Genomic DNA, 10,109 nt, shown 5'->3' on the forward strand with positions numbered 1-10,109 from the left:
TGGTACCACAACGAAGTCGGCTGGATGTGGCAACGGTGTGCTGTTTGGTGTGAATGGTGAAGGAAATCGCATTGCAATCAGACTGGAGAATGTCTTGTTTGTGCCATCGCTTGAGGGTGGATTAATTTCAGTTCGAAAACTGGCTTTAAAAGGATTCGCCGTTGTGTTCAAGGTGAATTGCTGCGAGATCCGAACGGCCGATGGAGTGGTGATTGCGGTAAGCGATACGGTTGGCAACCAGTATATACTCAAAACGGCAGAGCAGTGCAAGGCGGTCATGATTGAAAATCACAGCGATCGTTGTCAACACACCTGGCACAGGAGATTTGGCCATCGAGATCCCAGTGTTATGAGCGTTATCAAATCAAAAGATTTGGCCAATGGATTGGATATTAAGGACTGTGGCCAGCAGCTTGTGTGCGAGTGTTGTCTTCAAGGAAAGTTGGCACGGAGTCCGTTTCCGCCAATCGTAGAGCGTAGATCCAAGCAGCCTTTGGATTTAATCCATAGCGATCTGTGTGGGCCGATGGAACACTCAACACCGAGCGGCAATAAGTATCTGATGACCGTAATCGATGATTTTAGCAGATTTTGTGTGGTGTATCTCCTCAAATCTAAGGCTGAGGCAGCGGCTAAGATACGTGAGTATGTTCGCTGGACTGAAAACATTTTCGGTCGGAAGCCTCGGGTCATCAGGTCGGATGGCGGAGGTGAGTTCACCGGACACGAATTGTTGAGCTTTTATAAGGCGGAAGGTATTGAAACACAGTTTACCGTTCCCTACTCCCCCCAACAGAATGGGGTAGCGGAACGGAAAAATCGTTCTCTCCAAGAGATGGCCAATTGCATGCTTTTGGACGCCGATTTACCAAAACGCTATTGGGGTGAGGCGGTGCTTACCGCGGCATATATTCAAAATCGGCTACCTTCCCGTGTCGTTGAACGTACCCCATACGAGATGTGGACCGGAACGAAACCAGATCTAACTCGGTTCCGGGTGTTCGGATGTGATGCATACGTCCACATTCCGGACAACAAAAGGAAGAAGTTCGATCCGAAAGCTCAGAAGCTAGTATTCGTTGGCTACTCGGATCACCATAAAGGATTCCGCTTTCTTGATCGTGCGACGGATCGAGTCGTGATTAGTCGCGATGCTCGCTTTATTGAATTGGCTAATGGATCGGAGCTAACGGAAGATGAAGATCGGCAGCAAGTGGTCGTTGATCAGGAAGAAGCTGTTGATGGTGATTGTGAAGTAACGATGAGTGGTGGTGAAAATGAAACGGAAGTAATTGAAGAAGAAGCCATCGGTGAAGAATCAGTGTATGAAGATGCTGACAATACGGACGAAAGTGACTTTCTGGGATTTGAAGAGAATGAACTAGAAGAAGAAAATCTCGAAAATGAACAGTGCTTGAGAAGATCTGATCGACAAACTCGTGGAGTTCTACCGAAACATTTTGAGAACTATGTGGTTGGACTTGTGAAACACAATGAAGAGCCGGACGATTTCCGGCAGGCCTTGGCCTTACCCGAGTGGAATAGTGCGATGAGAGATGAACTAAAAGCTCATGAACTTAACGAGACATGGGAACTCACGAGTTTGCCGATTGGGAAGAAAGTGATTGGAGCCAAATGGGTTTTTAAACTCAAACGAGACGAAACGGGAAAAGTGATCAAGCATAAGGCTCGAATTGTAGCCCAAGGCTACACACAGCGTTTCGGTGTAGATTTCACCGATGTATTTGCTCCGGTGACGCGGCAAACAACTTTGCGTGCGCTACTAGCTGTTGCCGGAAAGCAAAAATTAATTCTGAAGCAATATGACGTCAAAACTGCTTATTTGAACGGGACCGTGGACGAAGAGCTGTACATGCGACAGCCACCGGGCTTCGAGGTAAATGGGCAGGAGGAGCTTGTGTGCAGACTCAAGAAGAGTATATACGGTCTGCGTCAATCAGCGAGGTGCTGGAACAAAGCGCTGGATGGCGTGCTTCGTGACCTTCGGTTCCAGCAGTGCGAATCAGATCCATGTCTATATATAAGACGGAGCGGATCCATCACCGTTTATCTTCTGGTGTATGTAGATGACCTTATCATCGGATGTATGAACGAAGACGAAATCAATCGTGTATACTGTGCGCTACGTGACAAGTTCGACATAACCGATCTTGGGCCAGTCAGATTTTTTCTGGGTTTTGAAATAGAGCGAGATGAAGGTTACTATTCGTTGCGGCTCACTTCGAACATCGAACAGTTGGTAGACAAGTTCGGAATGCGGAATTCAGCACCGGTCAAGACCCCAATGAACCCGGGGTATGTTACCGATAATTGTGACAGCAAGCAGTTCTCGGATACAACACGTTATCGCAGCCTAGTTGGAGCCTTGCTCTATCTGGCTGTCAACGCTCGTCCGGATGTAGCCATCAGCGTAGGACTATTGGGAAGGAAGGTGAGTGATCCAAATCAAAGTGACTGGGCAGCCGCTAAACGGATTCTCCAGTATCTAAACGCGACGAAACACTGGAAGCTGAAATTTGGACCAGGGCTGGCCTGGAAGTTGATCGGCTACTCCGATTCCGATTGGGCCGGTGACCAACGAACAAGGAAGTCCACAACTGGAATAGTATTTTTCTTTGGTGGAGGACCCATTAGCTGGATCAGCAGAAGTCAGGAGTGCATTGCGCTCTCCTCGTTAGAAGCTGAGTATAACGCGCTAACCGTTGCGTGCAAGGAAGCCATTTGGATTAGACGTTTGCTGAAGGAGTTAAGAGAGCCTCAAGATGAAGCGACAACCCTTTTTGAGGATAACCAGGGGTGTATTTGTTTCGCGAAGGCAGAGCGGTCAAGCGGTCGAGTGAAGCACATCGAAACCAAAGGACATTTCATCCGGGAGTTATGTGAACGCAAGATCATTGTACTAACGTACTGCCCTACAGCTGATATGGTCGCCGACGCGTTGACGAAACCCTTGGGACCAACGTTGCATAACCGATTCGTAGAACGGATTGGGCTTGTGCCTCAGTAGTAATTTTAGGAGGAGTGTAGGAGTAAAATAACCACTCAGGCGCCCCTCGTTCCGAAAAACAGAGTAAACCTTTCTTTATATTTTCTTGATCATTCGTGCTGATTGAACTGTAAACAAAAGCATTGTTTCAATAAAAGTTATTCCTTTCCTCTGAAAGCACGCGTCACGAGTTTCTCTTGCTTTTCCGGTCGATTTGTCCTTCTTCGTATAATCCGCGGTACGCTGCAAGGTGCTCTGCCCACAGAAATTCATTGAAACATGTTTAAGGAATAGCAGAACTGGCTTGAACCATTTGTAGTGGTATTGTTAATTAGAAAACCAAAGTCTCTTCATATTTCAAAACAAGCTGCGATATTTTGTGATCAATTATCTAGAACAGATTTTTGTTACTGTGAAATATTTGTGTATGAGAGTTATGATAAAGTTTCACAGAAAAAAATCTCAAAAATAAACAATGGTGCTGCAAGCGAACTTTAGTTTGTATACATTTTTCGCGGACTGTTTAATGTTTCATATTCAAATTTATGAGCCATTCGATAAATTTGTCTCCGAGACGTCGGGATCAGATATGAACTGCTGCTAAGTAATCGACATTAAAGCAGTTGCATTCAAATTTGACAGCAAAACTTTGAAATTCCCTTACATATAGTAAGATAGTGGCGGATTCGTACAAAAAACAACATCGAACCGTGTATAGTCGTAGATGTCACTTCAATTTTTTTTCAATGTTATATTAACACCAATTTTCTGATGTTTTAGATTAAAAAGATAATAAGACCATGTTACTATGTGTTTCTATAGAACAAATGTAAAACCTTGTTCATACTGAAGATTGTTTTTAGAAACGCTGGAAGAATATAAGGTTTTAATTTATTTCGATAATTTTTTCTTGCGCAACATTTTTTGTGTCTTACGTAGGTTATATGGACATTACATCAATTTTTTTTTTGTCTTTGTTAACGATATTTTTGACCCTGGTCTCGAGATCAACAGCTTTACTTCCCTTCCAAATGAAGTCGCCACTATAACTTTTTAAGTCATAAGTGACTATCTCCGGGATGGGATTCGATCCCAGGTCCTCGGCGTGTGTTCTAACCGCCATACCAGGTCCGACCTCCCATCAATTTAGTTCAGAGATATTTTTCGTTTTAAATATATATGCATTCATGTACATTTTCTGTAATTAAAAAACGTTGCGTTATTTGTAAAAATAAAAGATAAAACTTGGTTCTAGATCATTTACGGGATATCGATGATGCACTGTTTTGTTTATTATATGTTTTTATTGCAAGTTTGAACAAATCTAGAAAGCCTTACTGCAATCAATTATCTGTAAGTCTCACCAAATTAGAATTTTATGCATGTAAAATCACAAAACATTCTCCAATGTCCAATGTCTAATGAAACAGCCGTTTGTTAGGCGACCGTTACTTACATCTTTGTCAATCTACTGTATAAAAACTGATTGTTGTTCAAGCATGAGCTCATATATTTTAAGACCAGTTGGATTTATGTTTCGATTTTTCATAGCCCAGAATTGAACATTTACTTGAGAGAGTGGGACAAAAGTTCGAGTGGGACAAGATTTTCTTCTTAAGATGTCTAGCTTCAATTCAAATCAAAGCTTATAAATGTCATAGTATTCAATTTAGAGACTTTCAATACAAATATCATAAGAATCGATTAAAATTTGGAAAATTATGGCAATTTGTTGTTTTTTGACGTCAAAATTATAATTTTTGACGTAAAAATTATAATTTTGGATAAAATATTCTTTGATTATTTATGTAAGGGCCTTTTTAGGCATCATAAGGATGCTTTGAGGTGTATTAGTTACTACATAATTGCTTGGAATCAATTTTTGACCCATAGTGTTGCAAAAATTCGACCCATATGAGCTTGCAGAGAAATTTGCAAATAATCCCAAATCCACATATTATCTCCAAGTTTAGCGAAATTTGCCTGATCGGTCGAAAAAAGTCACCAACATTTCACATTTTCACTTAGTTTTGCGAAAAACTGCTTTTTTTTGGGATGTGGGCAATTTTTATATGAAAAATTAGTGTGTATTTATCTGTAAACATACGTTTATGGCTGGTATAAAGTACATATGTCTGTCGTAAAGGTGCAGGTATTTTATGTTTCTACTAGCGAATTTTTGCCCAAAAGCTCGTTTAAGACAATCAGCGAAATTATAGCACATATATTGAAGGTTCACTGTATGGTATATATTTCTTTTCAACTGCTATTGTTTTATGAAAATTTTGATTATACCACTAAAGTCGACCTTTTGCCAGAATAAGGTGATTGGATATTAATAAATCCATGAGCAAAATACCTTCCATCCTGCTTTCTTCAAACAACTGTTATCGTACGAATTTGCTGATGACAGTTGTATTTGAATACAAAAAAAAACTTAAGCCTTTCGTCATTTGAATACAAAAAAAACTTCATCAAATGAATCGTTCGCTACATAAATGCTGAGCAACAATAACGCATATTTTCAAACTGACTAGCGTTAATTTTTTTTTCAAAGGCTTGTGGTTTTTTTTTTGACTTGTCGGCTTTAAGATGTTTGAATTTCTCAATGATCTTGAACCTTCATTGAACTGATACATTTAAATGTTTATCTTGTTTTATAACTTTGCAAATATTCTGGTTCATAACAAATTGGAAAGATAAATCATGATTATAGTCTGCTTATAAATCCTTGTATTCTATTCGAGATCTATACGATTGGATTGAGTACGTCATCTTGGCAATATGAAACAAAAAAAGATTTTTAAATACGTTTACTATTTTTTTCATAAAGGTAACAGTTGGTATCTAAGTTCAGTTATGTTCAGTCTGTGCAGCCTCTAGATAAAGACGGTGTAAACGTGGCCCCCCTCAAGTCTGATGGCTATTTACGCCCATGACTGAGCAGTGACTGATGCTGCACGTTAAGAAAATTCTTTTCAGAGTGCAGAGTGATGCTGCACGTAAAGAAGATTCCATTCAGAGTGACACTTAAAATCATAAATAAAATCATGCATATACCATGACCCCACAGTTATGGATCAAATAGTGTGGAGTCCAACCTATAAAATTCAATAAAACGACATGGAAAACGTACACGCTAAGAAAATAAAATACTAAATAAGTTAAATATCATTCTAAAACCATATTTGGTCTATTCACACACTTAGATTTGATTTCGTTGTTCGGTAAAAACTATTACCGAAAACGAACTGTAAATAAATAATTTACTGAAGTTTCGGTATTGCAAACGAAAATTACCGAAAAAACTTGAAAAAACAAGGAGATAGAAAATATATTCACCTTCACAGTACATAGTATAGATTAACCGTAGACTGTAACATTTAACCGTATATCGGTACAAAGTGCTACAATGGTTTACCGAACAATTGGTAATTTGGCATTCTCGAGATCAGCAAACATGCCACCATATTTGTTTTGAAGTGCAAATCAACGCTTTGGATTGTCTTCGATGTTTATTTTAATTCTATGTTTTTGAACGTGAATCCTGTTTTTGAAAAAAAAAACTAATGCAGCAAGATGTGCGTTTGGTACTTATCCGTAAGTATGGCTGTGGATTTTCATTGAACAGCTTATTTTAAATGTTAAATGTTTTCGTTATAGAATGCAAGAGCCAAATCACGTTCCAAATTACAACGTCACGTATAAGGATGTTCGGAAAAATGAAGCGATTCCTGAATCATGCTGTGCTTTAGAACACTGTGGCTGTGAAAATACATACCAAATGCAGTGCCGGATTTTGGCTTCGGGGGGCCCGGGTCAGATCTCATAAAGGGGGCCCCTCTATACAAAATTCAGCACGTTTTGGGATTCCACAAACTAATTTGAATTTGAGTTTTGAACGAGATGGTTGGTCCAAACACATGAGAGGCCATCAAAGTAGTGAAAGTGACATTGTCGGTTGTGAGCTATATACATTGAAAAAATCGATTGTTTTTAAGCTTTCCAAAATGTTTTAAGGTGATTTTTGCGTCCAAAGAGAAAAATATAATCATTCGTAGGAGATTGACTCGTTTTTTGGCTTCTATATAATTTGTATAAAGTGAAGAATTGCTGAAAGTCTTCAAAGTCGTTTTCTACAAAGCTCCTTTTGATTCTATTCAATACAAGTTTCCAGGTTTTCTTAAGTTACCGCATTTCTGAAAAATAAAGCAGTACTAGCAAAAATAAAATACACGAAACTGACTGACCTGAAATTTGAACTACATGTTGAAAATAACTTCAAATTAGATTTGTAAATAAATCATCAAATTTTGTACAAAAGTGTCTAAGTTCTTAAACTCCACCCATTTTGACAAAAATGTAAAAATTTTATTAGTTAGATATTTTGAAAACAGAAAACATATCTTTTTCTAAATGCTCACATTTCAAAAATATTCATCCTTGAAAATTTTGTTATTTTTCTCAAAATAGTGTTCTTAAAAGCTTAAAATATCTTGAAAAGATAATGATAAATTTCCTATGAATCGAATCCCAAGTTATTTATTAGGTGTAGTTCAATTTAAATCAATCGATTCATTAGAAGCTGTTGTACAGTTCCCTAAACTTGACCATTTTTGTATGAAAAGACCGATTTCATGTACTTCATTGTTGGCAGTACTGTATATTCTATTAATTATATTTAAATTTTACTCTAAGCCTTTACTGAATTCAAAGAAAACTTCATCAACTACGGAATATAAAATAGAAAAATATTTATAAATAATGACTACCGCGTCACAAAATAATTTCCCTTTAGTTTTTGTTAGAATTGCAAATATGTTTAAATTTTAAAGTTCAGATGGGAACCAGATAAACTCTTTGTACTGAGAGTAGTGCTTTACAGGTTTAGCCGTATTTGTAAGATCCTGCAAAAACGTTAAGCGCATTTTAAATTCAAATATTTTTTGAATACTAACTACAGAAAAATTAAATTTTGGTTTAATATTCATGATTTTTTCTTTTTGTAATATATTGAGGGATAATAATTGACCATACCATACTGTGGGATTAGACAAAGAAAAACTAAATAACTTTAGTATTGGAAAGTTGACTTTAGAACGAATGACTTTAGAAAGAACGTTAGAATTATATGACCAAATGTCTAATGGGTAAATATTGTATGGCATTTCAAATTGTTTTTTGTTCTTAATTTTGGTTCCTCGGGGGGGCCACTTCATCGGGGGGGCCCGGGGCATTTGCCCCCTTGGCACCTCCCCAAATCCGGGCCTGACCAAATGTCCATACATTTCTATAATTTTATAGACAAAGAAACGAAACCGAAATAAATCTATCGACTATCAAAATGAATTTCATTATTTTATGTTTTTCAATCATCCGGGATGGAATATACACTGCCTGCTGATAACAACAATGTGGTCGGTAATAATCTTACAATTCGCTCGGTAACCTTTAACGAACAGTTTACAATATATTGACAGCTGCGTTTTGGTTTTAATTACTGATTGTTCGGTGATTCTTAACTTTACCGAAAACATTACTGAGCGCTCAGCGATTATATTTCGGTAAAAAAAATTACCGGAGTCGGTGAAATTTTCTAAGTGTGCACTCATTGGAATGAATTAAAAAGGAATATGCATTGCTAGTATACACGCTTTTTATATATGACCGTGCTTATCACGGGAATAATCCATTGGGCTGATAAAGAAGGAAAATTCAATGAATTTCATAAAAACTGATTTCATTTTATTTTGAAAATATGAAAACAAAACAACAAAATTAAAAGTGAAACAAAATGATATTTTTTTTTTGATAACACTGCGGAACACGTTTTTGTCTCCAGCACCAAAATACCGCTATTCACTTAATTAAGGGTTGTTGAATACATTGCCGTTTTCAGAAATATCATAGCACGTCTAGTTTTTGAGATATCGACTGTTGAAAATGCAAAAAATGACTATTTCATCCAACTTGCATGCAAGTTTGCCAGCTTGTAAGGTAATATATTGGCTTAATTTGCCACAGAATTCAAACTTTATGTGTACAACAATACTTATCATTAAAGTTTGTAATACTTTCGATACGGAAAAGTTATTTTTTGATGGTTTAGAGAATTGTTGTATTTTGCCATATAGAAGAAACGAAGAATTTTGTATGGAGACTGCAAGCATGTTGAAAAAATCGATTTAATCGAAATTTAATCGCACTATTTCAATCAAATTATGTCTGAAATGAAAGTTCAAGTCCTATTTTGCATGTGTGGTGGATTAGATTAAAAAAAGTTTGATAAATTGTACTTTTAATTTCATGTAAACATTAATAAAACCAGTGTTTTATACAACTTTGGCGACCTGTAGCTAAAAATTGTGACGTGCTGGAACATTTCTGAGAATGGCACCAGATTCAGCAATCCCAAATCTACTAGAGACACATAATTTGATCCTTGAGACACGCAAAAATGTCATTTTTGTTACGCTGTGTAATTTATTGTAATAGCTTTTTGCTGACGCAACATGAGCGTCATCCCGGCACTATTTATAAAACTTTCATTTTTTTTATCATGGTATGAAGGCGGTGAGAACGCTGCAACTTATTATACCTGTTCACTAGGACTCGAGGTAGTTCCGCACCGTTCGCATTATCTGCTTAGTTCTACCAGTTCAGAAAATCCCGTTGGCAATTTTTCCGCTGATGTTCGTCATTTCACTCCAGATCCAACGGCCGGAAGTTTTGGGTGGGATTCTAAATGAACAAAAATGTCGCAATAAAAGCAGTCACGGAGCCGCTGAGTGAAAGAAAACTTACCGATAGCAACACATTCTCGCTCCCAAATAACTATTTAATATATTATTTCGTTTTTCTCGTGAAAACAGTTATTAGTTTTGTGAGGCACGATCACCGGGTTTGAGGCCACACAAAAATAAAATGTCTGAATCGAATTCGGTTTCGTTAAGTCCCCGGAGTGAAATTAGGCACGCAATATGCAGTGAAAATGATAAATTTCCAAAAAGATTAGGAATGCTTAAAATATATTACTACAGTGTATATCATTTATTCGCAACAATGAATAAAGTTGTGTAAATATAAATAAATAATATTTATT

At 37.4% G+C, this 10,109-nt stretch overlaps 1 long non-coding RNA gene across 1 annotated transcript; it reads right to left on the minus strand.

Moving 5' to 3' along the window:
- Positions 1 to 9,663: 9,663 nt before the first annotated feature.
- LOC110674770 lies at positions 9,664 to 9,902 on the minus strand. Its single transcript, XR_002499178.1, has 2 exons — positions 9,812 to 9,902; positions 9,664 to 9,748 (listed from the first exon to the last, which is right to left on the minus strand). It is a non-coding gene; the product is annotated as an uncharacterized LOC110674770 (long non-coding RNA).
- Between the last annotated feature and the right edge of the window lie 207 nt (positions 9,903 to 10,109).

Source organism: Aedes aegypti, chromosome 1 (genome assembly GCF_002204515.2).
Source record: "Aedes aegypti strain LVP_AGWG chromosome 1, AaegL5.0 Primary Assembly, whole genome shotgun sequence".
Lineage (NCBI taxonomy): Eukaryota > Metazoa > Arthropoda > Insecta > Diptera > Culicidae > Aedes > Aedes aegypti.